The following is a 15680-nucleotide window of genomic DNA, read 5'->3' on the forward strand; positions in this document are numbered from 1 at the left end:
TATCTAAGTAAATGTCTTGTTTAATTAGGTTTTACAGAAATGTAGAAAAAAAAAATCCATAAGCATACACCCCCCCAAAACTGAATACATTTGCATTTAGTACCTGAAAAATTAGTGTCGGAGAATCCCTAAGAGAGGCCAATCCTTTGTCTGTAAAGACAGAGAGTTTTGTATCCCTCAGCAGCACAATTTCAATGCTTTCTACAAGTCTCTTTTCCATTCTAACAGCATGACATTTTGATTTCACTATGTTCCACACTGTAATCATTCCATCAGTGAGATTCCCGCATACAATATATCTCCAAGACAAAAAACACCCAAAGCACTCACCAATCTGACTAGTAAATATTCTGCCAACAGAGTTGTCCCTGTTATATTTTAAAGTTTGAAGTGGCTTGGTCTGTGAATCTTCTGAACACTCCTATGACAATGATCTCCAATTCCCCAGCACAGATATATGTGTATCCAATTGCAACACAGGGCTGAAATCCTGGCCCCACTGAAACCAGTGGGAATCGGGAGTTCACTTTTGGAGTTCTGAGTTTTCATCATTCAAAAAAAATTTTTTTTCTTCTGATTTTTGCTGTAATTTGACTGAGGCACATTCTAAAAAATGTCTCCACATCAAGGTGTTTTGAAGATGAGCCCTTTGGCTAACTCTTTATGTTCAACTTGTTTTAACTGGATGATTCCAGCAGTGCTCAGCGTCACATTCATTTATGTCAGTTCTGAATCCAGCCCTTTGCAAGGTGTAAACCACTTCAGAAATAGGCAAGGAAATTCAGGCACAAATTATAGAAATCAGTATATTTTGTCCATTCTTTTTGGCAGAACCACCTTTCAAAGTTTTCAGTCATGTTTTTAAATGCAACCCTGTGCCTGACATGTCTTGTCTGTTACCTGCCCTAATCTGAAAGAAAGGGAATGTTTAAACATCAAATACCTGCATATTTTGAACTTGCCTGGGACAATTCTGCATAGCCACAATGTCTCAAATTCCATCTGTGGTTTTTCCCTTGTTTATAGTAACAGTGAAAAACTGGTCATTGATCTTTGCAGCCAAGTTCCACATTTGAAGGTAGTTCTCTCCACCACAAAAGACTAGACAAAGAAATTCAGGACAAACACCCACATATTTAAGGTTAAATTGAAATAAAAAAATGTAGCACAGGAGTAGAATATTCTTCAATTAACATGTGTGTCTGCGGTTATTCTACTGGGACTATCTTGTGAGGTTGCTTGGATGGTCTACCTGAATTTTGCTCTCCATCTTTCTGGTAAGTACACAAAGGCCAGGTACACAAATGTCTGCACTGGTGATCACTTCACTTTTTAGGTGACATACAGGATGCTGACCACTATGTATAAAGCCTGATGTGATCTGGCTTACAGATAATGGAGAAATCAGCAAAATTTTCTCTCTGCAAATGTCTTACCACAACAACTGTGTTCCAGGCAGGAAGGAATGTTTCCAGGTATCTTTTCCTGAGATAAGTGGCACAGAATTTAAGAACTTGGATTTTTTTTAGAATAAGCCATTGTTTGACTTTAATGCCACCAAATATACATTTTAATCTCATATTATTTACAAGAAGATATTAAAAGTATATTCAATTATAGATCTTTGGTGATAGTATTCAGTTTACTGATAAAGTATTGAGATTGTAACAGAAGCTTGAATTCAGCACTGAAAATCTTATCTTTGGTTTCCAGAATGTGGAGACTTTTAGGATTAGAGAGTACATTTCAGTGATAAGGAGCAATCATCACCTTTGGAACTTAATTTAAATTCACATAAAGTTCCACAAAATTCACATGAAATTTTACTTATATCTCTTGTATTCTCACAAGAATGAATAGACTTGTTCACCACTTAATCCCATCTCCTTTATCGCTGTTATCACCACAGCCAGCAATTAAGCACCATGCAGCTGCTCGCTCACTCTTCCCCACTCCCAGTGGGATGGACAGGGGAATAAAAAAGAAAGTAAAACTCATGGGTTGAGATAAGAACAGTTTAATAACTAAAATAAGATAAAATATATTAATAAAAATAGAAATAGTAATGAAAAGGAATATAACAAAGAGAGAAAGAAATAAAACCCAAGAAAAGACAAGTAATGCACAATGCAATTGCACATCACCCACTGACTGATGCCTGAGCAGCAGTCAGACCCTCCTGGGTCAGCTCCTCCAGTTTATAAACCAAGCATGATGTTTTATGGTATGGAATATCCCTTTGGCTGGTTCAGGTCAGCTGTCCTGGCCACGCTCCCTCACAGCTTCTTGCGCAGCTGCTTGCTGGCAGAACTTGGGAAACTGAAAAATCCTTAACTTAGGATAAGCTCTACTTAGCAACAATTAAAACATCAGTGTGTTGTCACCATTATTCTCACACTGAATCCAAAACACAGCACTGTACCAGCTACTAGGAAGAAAATTAACTCTGTCCCAGCTGAAACCAGGACAATCACATGATTGATTTCAGAACAATCAGGTCAGTTGATATTAATTTTTTTAACCCCATGGCACACTGGTTTTCATTGTAATCTTGTTACAGATGTTCATGTGAAATAGTGGGATATTAAATAATGTACCATGGTAAAGTAGAAGAGGTTATTGAAATAGAATACAGACTGACAATATCTATAGTTTGAGATTTCCATAGGCATGATCCTTTCAGAAATTAATCAAGCCAAAGAAACAATTCTCATTTATTTAACAAATGGCAACAGAAATGAAACTACTCACCTCCAAGACGAACTGAAGGTAACTTGGCCACATGCCTGTGGTCTTCAGATTCCAGAGTATTATCTCAGTGGTATTAGTGTCTGGAATACAGCTGAATGTCACAAGATGATGGCCCAGGTGATGAATGAAGCAGGTGCAAATAAAGTCATTGTAGTAACCCTGAAGAGAGCAAGAGTAGGCAAAGGTGCTAACACTGAATAGTTCTACTTGCATAATAGCCTGCTGCCTTGTGAGGAGTAGCAGAGCTGTTCATAGCAAGAGGGATGTTTCTACTACACCACTACAGGCACTTTTAAAATAGCAGTTATTTTCAAATCTGTAACACTATCTGAAAAGAAAATGTGCTCTCTCAACAATATTTTAGGGTCAAACTCACCTCAGCAAGGGCAGTCCTGTTGCCTCTTCTGAAAGTAATGGAGTAGTACAGAATTTTCCCTTGGAGCATCTCCCAGGCGTGGTAGAATACAGTTACCAGAATCTGGAAGGTTTAATGGAGGTGCAACAGAGCTGAAACATCCTACCTTCAGACAAAACACAACTGGGTGAAAAGGTCAGGGGTAAAAGCCCAGATTTTTAGGAGGAATTAGGCACCTAGAGTTACTGGAAGACTGCCAGTGTGTTTTTCAAAAACTCCAGAGGAATTTAGAAAAGATGCTCTTGAAGACCTCACAGGTCACCCAAATATTTTAAAAAATTGGGCACAACTTCCTTTTCTGAAAAGTCAAGAATATAGTTCCTAGACATTCATTACCTAAAGATCACAAGGAAGTAGTCATTAGTTACAGCTTCTCACTGAACAGTGGCCACAGAGTCTTGGCATATTAGCTTAACCACATCTCCTTTGCTAGCAGTGAACACCATGGCTTCTTTTCTATTGTTGTACAAAAGAAGAGTTAATTAAAACAGAGAAAACATACTTGTAGCCTTATTCTGTCACACTACTGAATAAAACCTGAAGACTAAGTGCATGTACAAGGAAGACAGAATTGTTTTCAGATGTGTATGCACAACCCAGTGCAAAAAGTAAATGACAATATCAAGTCTCTACTGTCAGAATCAACTAGATGAGCAAGGTACAGAATAAACTCCAGACACTCTGATGCAGCCTGATTTGGACTTTTTATACCAACTATCACATGATTGGGAGGGGGAGGACTGGAAGGGTTATCTTGCTGCTCTGGCAGTGACAGTTCAGGAATGAAAAACTATCAGATTGCCAAATATGCTAGCTAATTGAACATTTTAATGCTATAAAAGATTGTCATGTACAGTAGTTAGGATATTTAATGTGGTTTGATTTTGCTTCTTTTGAAATATTTTGCCCTCATCTCTGCCTGCACTGAATTTAGAAGCAGTATACATTATGATTTTCTGTGCTCCCAATGTCATTAAAGCCTTCAGACATACCAGTGGTAAAATACGGGACTGAATAAGGACATCAACACAGTCTTTGGATGACTCTATAATCTCTTATGTATGGCCTATTGCTTCCGTCCTCTATCATCAGTTTTCTTTCTAACACTTTACCTTAACTCCTTGCAGCTGGATTTGCCTTTGCAAACTATTTCTATCTTTGATACAGAATACTGACAGTGCCATTTGAAAATTGAATTATTGTGAGTGGCAGACACTGGAGTTTTCCTAAACCTCATTATTCAAATCCTGTCAAACATACTGTGTAACTAATTATGACCATCGTCTCCTACCATTGTATGCTATAGAAGTGAACTAGTCACCCTTAGAAAACCTACCATTTTTTTACGTGACTACAATATTTACACAGAGCAAAGATGAATAATGAAATCCCAGCTGATACTAGGAGTAGGACATCAACTGAGAGAACACTCCTGTACTGCACTAGCACAAATCTTGTTCTCAGAAATTTCAGTTTGACAATCTCAAAATACATTGCAGAGAGCTGTATGCTGGATCAAATCACAAAAGAATGTCCTTCAATTCATGTTTGGAAGTACTCAAGTACTACTTGAATAGCAGTTTGTTAGTGAAAGATACAGTAGGTTGTTGAAGGGATGAGGGATTTCATATCTACAAAGTGCACATTTAGGATTAATCCCTTATAAAATTTGGATTTGGATTATAGAATGACCATACGTCAATTTTAGAGCAATGGAGTAAATATAAAAATATTTTTAACAGACCAAACTTTCACAAAAATATAATGATGGAAGGTTGATATTTAGTTAAGTTATGAAGATGAATTTTTTAATCCTGAATTCTCACTGGTAAAAAATACTGCCTACTACTCTATAAGCACATGGAATATAATCTTTCACTGATTTTCTTGATATAAGTATGGAGCAATCCCTGTGTACAGGAGTATCTGCTGAAGAAATGCGTATTTCAAGAAGCAACTGACATGAATACATCAGATCAAACCCCTGAAATAATAAAAAAAAAGTATAGGTTCAAACACAGAGCTCAGTGTATTTCCTAAGTCTACAGCTGCCGTATATTCCTTTCACTACCCTGACCTCAGAATAAAGTGTGCAGTAATAAATTTCTGAGGAGAAGGGAAGTCAAATGTGAAAACAGACAATATGAAAGTATCACACCCACACAAAGCAAGAGAGAAAAATAAATCCAAAGAAGAGAGAGAACTGAAACAAAGATTGAAATGACAGTGGGAATGAAGTGCAGTGACAGAAGAAAAAAGCTGTCAGAAATAATTAGGAGGACTGTAAAAAATAATCCAAGAAAACTAAAAAAACCAGAGAAGTCAAGGGTCATTTTATAGCTAGTTAACTGCATCTGAAAGAAATTATAATATAATGTATCTCCTCTTCCAAAAAAGTTGTAATATTTTCCTCCCTTCTATTTTCTTTAATTAAGAAAATCTTACCGTGTACATTCAAAGTGACATACAGCACTGTAATTTATCCAAAAACCACTGCTGAGGAGGTGCAGTTGTAAGCTGCATAAGTTAAGGTTAGTTTTGGTTTTCAAATTTATGAGCCTCCTGCTAATATTTTCTGAATTTTTTACATTTCTCCTTTTATTTACTACATTTGACAGATTAATTCCCATTGAAATGTTGGAAAATCTTATTAAAAACCCTGATGTTATACATTATTTAACTAAATTGACAACAAAATAAATACAGAAATAAGTCCTCCTCTCTGAAATGCTGAAATATGGATAATGAGCCCTTTGTAAGTTAGATAGGATTCAGACATTAAAAAAAAAAATCTATCAAAACTTCACACTCCAGCATATAAGGCAACTTCTAACTAAAGAAGCCATAAAGTAAAGTCCATTTGACAGCAATTTGATATAAACTGTCTTGTACATTCCTTTGAAGGACATAACAAAATACTGTCAAGGAACAGAAACCTGAGCTGAAATTGAGATTATTTGCTGTGATTGTTACCATTTTTTCATTACAAGATTTTGAATTTGAAAAAAAAAAAAAAAAAATCCTACAGTAGGTCTAATAAGCTGTTTACCCACAACTGGTGGTGTAGAAAGCAAATTTGACTGTTATCTAAGGAAGTTTCAATGCCTCTCATTGGTCATAATTCTTATGACCAATAGACTAATCGTTTTGCAGAAGTCAAAGAATACCACAGCACTGAAAATTACAAGTTACTTGAGCAAGTAGCAAGCATCTTAGAAGCAATAAGGACCAGCTTTGTATATGACTGCTTAGCTATAATTAACTGTGTGAGCTTTCCTGCCTTTTGTAGTACAAAGTCAACTCCACCTATTCCTAAAGACTGTTTATGTTTATATGGTCAGCAACAACTCAGAAATGGCATAAGCTGTTCCTTACCACATTTCATCATGTTTCAACATCTACTTATTTCTCTGTGGATGACTTGCTCCCAGTGCAGAAGGAAACATGTGGGAAGAAGGTCATTTGTCCAGAAGGACCAGCACTACTCCTGTACTCTAAGTCAAAGGAAGATTTTTATTAAAAGTTGATGAAATATAAATTGATCTTATGATTTAATGAACTGAAAGAAAACCAAGAACAAGAACAATAAAATCCCTGTCACCTTGACCAATTGGTTATGATAAAAAAACCTCCAGGGAGTTCCCTGTTCATTATCCAGATCAGTATTAGCACATCCAAGGCAAGGAGATATATGTGTTAATCCCTTCATGTTTACTGATAAATAACTTAGTTATATCAACACTCTCAAGATTTTTTTTTTTAATATTTCTTATTATGGGACTTGTCAGGCTCCTAACCTGTTCACCATAGCACTAAGACTTAATTTTAAATCATTGTAGAGGCCTGGGGTTTTTACATGTAATAATGAAAGCATAGCTTGATATAATTAAAAAATGGCTTGAATTTTAACAAGCTTTTATCAACATACATCTAAGAAACCACTGCAGTTGAGCTGGATAAAAAAATCAGAACGTTCTTCAATATATCATCATCAATTGGGATGAATCGGAATATGTCAAAATACTGTGATTTTTAAGGAAAAATTACAATATGTAAGTTTGGAAACACTTAAGCATTTAGTTCCAAAATTCTCAGTCAAAATAAACACTTTAGACACTTAACATTTCTGTGCTGAACAAAATCAAAACACTTAATATGCATGATCTATACCTTCTATCTTTTTTCAGCCAATTTATTGCTTGATAAACAAAATGTCAGTTTAATTTATAGCAGAAATATCTCCCAGCCTGTTTGTAGTCAGGAGTTTTGAGAGATTTCCTTTTAGAGACACAGATAACCTAATCACCCTTGTTTCTGCCTGGCCTAATTTTCTCAGTGATAATTAGTTTACTTTCAGAGTTATTTCTCTTTGATACAATTTTGTTGTTCTTACTCACATTACAAAGAACAGCATACATAAAACCCAGAGAACAATGACATGTACATCACAAGGTTTTGCTTTCTTGCTTTGGCATAGGGAGGTGCACTGATTTTCTACTTGGTCCCCACCCAATCCCAAGTTAACTTTAGAACAGATGCCCAAATCCAAATCCAAAACCCTGTGAAGTGTAAGACAGGACTTCCACCAGGGCACTCCATGGGAATTGAAAGGCCAACTCAAGTTGTGCCAAGGGGAGGTTTAGATTGGATATTAGGAAAAATTTCTTCACCAAAAGGGTTGTCAAGCACTGGAACAGGCTGCCCAGGGAAGTGGCTGAGTCACCATCCCTGAAGATATTTAAAAGACATGTAGATGTAGCACTTGGGGGCATGGTTTAGTGGTGGATTTGACAGTGTTAGGTTAATGGTTGGAATCAATGATCTTAAGGTCTTTTCCAACCTAAGTTGTTCTATGATTCTATGAAAATCAGTTCTTGGCTCCAGCTCCCTCTGGTGGGTAACGTACACTCCAGAGAACAGCAACTACTGGTAAAGGTAACCACCACGAAACAAAACAACCTGCAGATTGCTATATTTTTCTTAAAATACACAGAAATATACCAGCTGAGTAATTATTATTACTGACATCAGAGCTTTAAGCTGAAACTTGAGACATTTGTCCTGAAAAAGAGGAAGATGCAAGGTGCCTGCCAGAAATGAACTCCCTTTAAATTGAGAGAAGAAAAGAGAAGGGGGTTTCGGTCGAGGCAGAAATCTGTTGTCAGCACCTAATATCGGTTAAAATAAGGAACTAGTTAAACACTATTATTTTTTATGAGAACATTCACTTTGATTTCTGCTCTTGGTTGATACTTTGACACGTAAAATTCGACGTCCTTTCTCAAAATCATTTTGTTTGCAGGATTCAGAAAATAGTCATTCTTTCAAAAATGTCACTGCAAAGTTTCATTATTTGTTACAAGGAGTTTAGTTCCAGTGGAAAAGAGAAATATGCTTTTAAATCTATGATATCTTACCTACAAACCATACACATCTACACATTTACCAGTCGAAACAACTGAAAATTAAAGCATATTTTATAATTTATATTCTTGGGCACAAATCTAAGTCCTTCCACAAGAACAATGTGCACATTGTATTGCAGTATCCCAAATACATGGGTTATGATCATGGCAATTTGTGATAATTATAATATTAAAATAAGCACCAGTAATCTCCGCACTACAAAACAGTACTGAAGTTTTGGTTACCTCAGAAAAATGCATGGAAATTTTGCAAACATCAGCAGTCTGATAGCAGAGGCTTAGAATTAACTGTACTTTCTGTTCTCACCAGTGTCACCAATAAATCAAACTATCACTCTTCCATCCCCATGTTAAAATATTATTTTTTTCTTTCAGAAGATTACTTGTTGATCTGAAACACATACTGACAATTGTTTTGTTGGAAAAATAACAATGCTCCCAACAGAAAACAGTAATGGAGTGTGAGAATATCTGGGGTAAGAATGACCACATGAACTCATGTTCTTCAGTGGACCAAGTCGATATTGTTCAGGCCTAGGACCAACTTAATCAACTGTATAGTCTATTCATTAAGTTGCTTATGGAGTTACACCATATTTAAAGACAACTCAGTGGAAGAAAATCTGGACATGAGCTGGCAATGTGCACTTGCAGCCCAGAAAGCCAACTGTATCCTGGGCTGCATCAAAAGATGCCTGACCAGCAGGTCAAGGGAAGGGATTCTGCCCCTCTGAGGCTCTGCTCTGGTGAGACCCCACCGGCAGTGCTGTGTCCAGCTCTGGAGTCTTCAGCACAGAAAAGACATGGACTTGTTGGATTGAGTCCAGAGGAAGGACACAAAAATGGTCAGGGGGATCGAACACCTCTCTCGCAAAGAAAGGCTGAGAGAGTTGGGGTTGTTCAGCCTGGAGAAGAGAAGGCTCCACAGAAACCTTATTGCAGCCTTTCAGTACTTCACAGGGGCTTATAAGAAAGACAGGGACAGCCATTTTAGCAGGGTCTGTTTTGACAGGACAAGGGGTAATGGTTTTAAACTAAAAGAGGGTAGATTTAGGCTAGATATAAGGAAGATGCTTTTTACAATGAGGGTGGTGAAACACTGGAACAGGTTGCCCAGAGAGGTGGTAGATGTCTCAGCCCTGGAAACATTCAAGGTCAGGTTGGACGGGGCTCTGAGCAACCTGATCTAGTTGAAGGTGTCCCTGCTCATTGCAGGGGGTACAGACTAGATGATCTTTAAAGGTCCCTTCCAATCCAAACTATTCTGTGATTCTATGATAAATACACTGCAGTCATGTATTTCACATCACAGCTTTCATTCTGAAAGAAAACTATAGAATTTATACAAGACATTTCTTTCTAATTAATATTTTCCTCCTTTTAAAAGGAAACTAGTCAACTTTCAGGTACAAATCTGATATCAGAAGCTCTTCGCTAGATATGTAGTTTTAATTGGAATTCTAAGCGAGGCATGAAATACCCTAGAAACCTCTCCTAGAATTATTTTAATTAGTTCCCTCTCCCCTTATGCTGCTTCATATGTTTGCACCTTACGTTAACTGACATTAACTAACATAAGGTTTTTATGGGGTGAGGGGCTTACATGCAAGTCATCTAGAGTACAGGCTGACTTGTTTGTAGGCATGTAGGACTGGATCCTCCACGTGGTCTCTGCTGGCTAAGTAATCTGTAAATTTATGAATCCTCCTGCCTGTGTATCATGGACTGGGAACAGAACAGATCATAGGGAGGACCCCCTTAATAAACTGGTGGGGTATTATTAAGATGAATCACACATATACTTTTGAACCTATTTTTTTTGGCAGGGGGATGGGGGGGAAAGAGGGCAGGCAGAAAGCAAGGGGAAAAAAAGCAAACAGCTACTCTCAAAAGGAAAAAACCTCATCAGTTTTTACAGACAGGTGAGATATTCCAAGTTTTCTCCACTATACCATGTTCTACTTAGCTTTCTCCCAGACATAAAATAAATGGCATCTTGCCACTGAACTCATAGAGCCTGACCCTGCTGAACATGTGCAAGAATTTCCTCACCCCTTCCCTTTTCATCCTCATATGTAGCATTTCTGAGGAAAAACTTGGAATTGATCATTCTAGGTAAACACAAAGAAAGTCTTCACTAAACACATTTTCCTTTTCCTTCATTTACAAAACTACCAGCAGTATTACAAGTAAATAAACAATTATTCTTGACTGCTGAACAGCAAACCCAAACACCATTATTTCATAATGACATTGGAAGTACACATGAAAGTTACCTAATATGCAAACTACATTCTTAAACCAGCTGCCCTATTTACAATTTCTTCACAAAATTGCAGAGACAGGCCCTTCATAAGTACACACAAAATATGCCATTGTCTTCAACTGCCTTAGTTAACTCTAAGCACATTCAGAGATAGAGGTCAAAGTCTCTAATATGACATTTAGAGTACAACCCAATAGTTAGGTTGAAAACAGAGTTGCAAACAAAAAAAATATTCTTATATATTCATATTAAGGGTCACATGAAGACATAGGAATACACAAATTAATAGAAAAGGCAAAATTTAGTTTAAGGGTTTACTTTTCTCCAAATCTACCAAGATGGTTTTCTAATTATTCTTCAGTTCTTCTATTAATAAAATGAAAATATGTTGTAAACACTATCCTCGTATAGTAATCAGTGTGCTGTCTGCCAGCTGATTAGAAACTTCTCACTTCATAACAGGTAAATTGCCCATGTTTTTGTTAGTCTCAAGACCATTTTTAGACTCACTTAAATACAAGGGGACTTTTTCACTATAACTTTTCACAGTACTTAAAAAATACAGCCCTTGGTCTGCAGCTCTTATATCTTCTGATCTTTGTTACTTTCCCTAAGATAAGGTCCTTGTCAAGACCTGGCCAGTGGAATTGGGTGATGACAATTTTCTGAAACTCATTGTGTAGGCATTCAAGTTACAAGGAATGGGATCTGCTGTTGATGGGTTCAATTCCATCTTTCTCCTACCTTATGGTTTTCTTATGGATTTTGGTGTGATGTTGCTAAATAGAATAAACCTCTCAAGTATGGAAACTAGTTGAATCAAAACATACTGGAAGGCAACCAGTGATAGCTCTTGCTACAATGAAGAAATGTCTGCATGATATCCAGTACACTGATAAATACGCCTTTCTGAACAAGTCATATTAAATTAATTTCTAACAATCACGGGCAATAGCTTGTGCATTACTATTTCTACCTGACAATTTTAGGTTTGAAACAATAAAAGAAAATAAAATCCTTTCACGCATGCTTTGAGTATGTTGAAGGATAAGACAAACAATGGCCAAACCCATTTCACTGAGGTGCAAAGGGGGCTGGGTAGGAAGAAAACACAGAGCTCAATAATGTACTGTTTCCTTTACAACCTTGTAAAGCCTAGTGCATATACGCACGGACAAGAAAGGCGATTCAAGACGAGAATTGAAAGGAAGAATTAAGATAAAGTGAAGCCAAAAATAGATACATCATCTCTGGTGTTACACCTTTGCTCAACAGATTAATCCAGTGTTCTGTATGTGAGTTCGTGTAATAGAGAAGCATCCCTGAAACCTCAATGCTGAATGAGTCCACTCAGATCTCATTCCACAGTTGAGAAAGAGTTATTCTAGGTCATACCTAATACTTTCCTTGATGTCTTCAGATTTGCAAGACACAGCTGAGTTTGTCACTAACTCAAATAATTAATAGCAATAACTGAGCAGATATAGATTTTAATTAGATTATAGATTTTGATTATTGATTCACATTAGCTTAATTCCATGCCAATCCCACTGTTTCTGGTGGGATTGCTGATGAAGTTGGGTATCCAGGGCAAATTAAGAATGATGTGTCAGCCTTCTACATCACTCTAATTCAGCATGCGTCTCTAAGGATTTAAAGCGACACGGACTCTCCTCTATATAGCTTTTCCTAAATACTGAGAATTGAGGTAACAGGCAAAGCAAACTGAAGACTGGTCTTCAGGAAGTCTTAGAAGATTGCAGCTGATTAAGGAAGAGAGATAAAGAATATCAGAATAAACACCTAAGAGGGAAAACCAAGCGGAAAGAAGGGAATTTGGAGAAAGTATTTAAACAAAGAGCGAAGGCGCCTGACTTTGGATTATAAAATTACTGCAGGTTTAGGATGCATCTTTAAAAATACAGTTACACTCAAGACAAGACAAAAAATATTGTGATCTTAAATTTTTCCCTGTTTAAATCTCTAGATCATGATGAAAAGGAATCCCCAGCATCTTGGGCAGAGGTGAATAAAGGAAAGTGATGGTAGGCTTACCTGTGCACGGATGCTTTCTATGATGTTCTGATATGCTTCATACTTCCTTCTATTAACTCTGTTCCCACAAGGTGGATGTCAAAACACGAAGCCTGCTTGCTTGACAGGTTGTAGTCTAAGTCACAGGTCTTTCTCTTGACGCTGTAACAGTGATCTTCTGGAGACCCCTGAATCTTGAACCCTCGATCAACCTCTTGCTGCAAGACTTGAGAGAGAAAAAGTGTTCTAATTCCTAACTCAATTTTTTAAAAGTTACCATCAACATTATTTATGAAAAGATTATGCTGGAAGAGAACATAGCATGCATGAGGGTGGAAAGAAAGATCTTGGTATGCTTGCAGCAGCATAGAGCCTTCTATAAATCTGTGAAAACTTCTAACAAACTCTCTTAAATCAAATTATTGATTGGGATTTATTTAATTGGTCTGGGCCAGTGTAACATAATGAGAAACATGTTAAGTGATGGAGAAAAGTTACAAGACAGTAATGCTGTGAAAGAGTGGAATTGAAAGAGTATAGAAATGTCTACATCACAACATGATACAAGAAAAGACCTGTGTCATTCTAGGTGCTAAACTCAAAGATTTGTTCTTTCTATGGAACAGGACATTAATAATCTGTGACCAAGTGTGGCTCTGGCAGAAGAACCTGAGTTTACTTCTAAAACACTAGGGAAACATATCAACAAAGTGGAGGGAAGGCCAAGAACATCAACAAATCACTTTGATTAACAGGGAAATTCACACGAGGACCGATTAAGAACTAAATTGAAATAACTCATACTAACCAGTAACCAACAGGGGTAGTCTTCAAATACAAAAATATCCCCAAAGATATCCCACAAGGAGCAACTTTCTTTTCTGGATTGAAGGCTAATAGCTTTATAATCTCCCTAAATAATTTAACTACTCATCTGAGCACTAGGAGCACCATACCGTGGAATGAGTGGCAGAAATAAGTACTAAATTACTTTCTTAGCTCTGATGCACAGCCATTTTGAACTTCAGAGAAAACCTTTGATTTTCCTTTGCTCTTCATATGAAAACCAGAAAATGTCTATTTGTAAAAAACTTAATGAAATGTATGGGTTTGCTGTTAAATTATTATTGCATTACTAAAATTATTCTGCAGTAGTCATTTTATTCTCTGCAGTTAAACAGAATTTCACAGCATGTGTTTTATTTTGTTTGGCCAAACTCCAGCCTTTTTGCTTCTCTAGTAGAGCCTAAAGAGTTGCCTGCAGACTGTAGAAGGAATTACATATGTTTAAGTGGACTAAACAGTACACTGAACAGGAAAAGGCATTTAGGGTTATTGAGAAGTAACATCTGTGAAGTTCTGTCTATTTTACATATTTATTACAGCAGTAATACACTCACTTAAGTATTGCTTGTGCTACCACAAGATTTGAGGAGTGCTAAAATTGGTGATGTCTCTAACTCCTTTGACTTATTTTATTACTGAGACTAACCTTTCTCCTTATTTTAGGAAATAATGCATCGCTGATCATTCCAGCTGAGTGCCCTTCTCTTCATTTTGGGTTTTTAGTCTTACCCGTCTCAAAAAGCTCAGTGGATGCTTCCTCCCCGGGAAGTGGAGGAAGTGGAACATACTCTTGAAATATCTTGTGTAGTTTCTGTAAAGAGCTCAGCCATTTGCTCTTAGATTGTTGCCTGTGTGCAGGATCACTGCCAAAAATATCCCTGTAAAACATGCCATAAAAATGAGTAAAAGACGAGCTGTGAGAACATGCTGGAAAATGAAGAAGCTGTTCTAATCATAAAACATGAGTAAAGAACACCATTACTTCAGGTAGGTGAAGCTCTAGCCTAACGAATTGCTGCACAGTTTGACAGATGGACAGGTACAGATTTGAGTCTTATCACCCCTGTTTTAATAATTATATATCTCAAAGGGGCCTCAATTACACCATCTCTAAGATGAGGATAAAATCTCATATGCCTATTTGATGACAGTGTCATCAGCGTTGTTAATAAAGATTTGGGGGACATTCTCCTTCCAATGATATCTTCTAATGCTGAACTTTGTACTACAATGACAAAAGTGCTGATGCTCATTTAAATAAATATATTATTCATTTATGGGATATAATATTGAAGGAAACTCTTCAGACTTAGTATTTCTTTCATGCAAGTGCTTAGCAACAAAACTTCCAGTGATTAAAAAAGTGAACCACTTTCAGACTAATGAAGACTAAATTAATCTCCTTAATGAATTGAAAAACTACATTTATTCCTTTACCAAACAAATTCTGAACAGAAGAAACTCAGCACGAACCTGGTATGCTGCTGTTTGTAAATGCCTGAAACAAAATTTGCAACTTGTCTGTGCCACTGGTTAAGAAGCTGCAGTTCTTTGTCACATTCAACAGCAGGTTTATGCTTGAGGAATGAAGATAACACATTAAACAGATCCTGCTCATCTGAATTGTTTGAGTCTGATTCTCTGTTAGAGTGAATCCCAGTTATATTTTCTTCTGATGATTTGCCAGTTCCCAGAAAGTGTTGAGTAACACCTGCCTGATTATCATCCACCTGCACTGTTTTTTTCAGTCAGAACTGTCTTTTGATTCCCCATGAGATGCAACACTTAACGTATTCTGCTTTTGCATTATTTCAGTTAGTTACATTCTTCCAATTATACCTGTAATTAATTCTAAGTTTTTCTTTCATAATATTCCTGGGATGACAGGATCATCAGGCTTTCACCCAACAAAAACCTGAAAGCAATGAGAAAAGGAATACAT

At 36.8% G+C, this 15680-nt stretch overlaps 1 long non-coding RNA gene across 1 annotated transcript; it reads right to left on the reverse strand.

The window, feature by feature from the left end:
• Positions 1-968: 968 nt before the first annotated feature.
• Positions 969-3223, reverse strand: LOC116960600. Its single transcript, XR_004406464.1, has 3 exons — positions 3128-3223; positions 2752-2910; positions 969-1101 (listed from the first exon to the last, which is right to left on the reverse strand). It is a non-coding gene; the product is annotated as an uncharacterized LOC116960600 (long non-coding RNA).
• Between the last annotated feature and the right edge of the window lie 12457 nt (positions 3224-15680).

The sequence above is a fragment of the Tyto alba genome, unplaced genomic scaffold (assembly GCF_018691265.1).
Source record: "Tyto alba isolate M040663 unplaced genomic scaffold, T.alba_DEE_v4.0 Super-Scaffold_6, whole genome shotgun sequence".
Classification (NCBI taxonomy): Eukaryota; Metazoa; Chordata; class Aves; order Strigiformes; family Tytonidae; genus Tyto; species Tyto alba.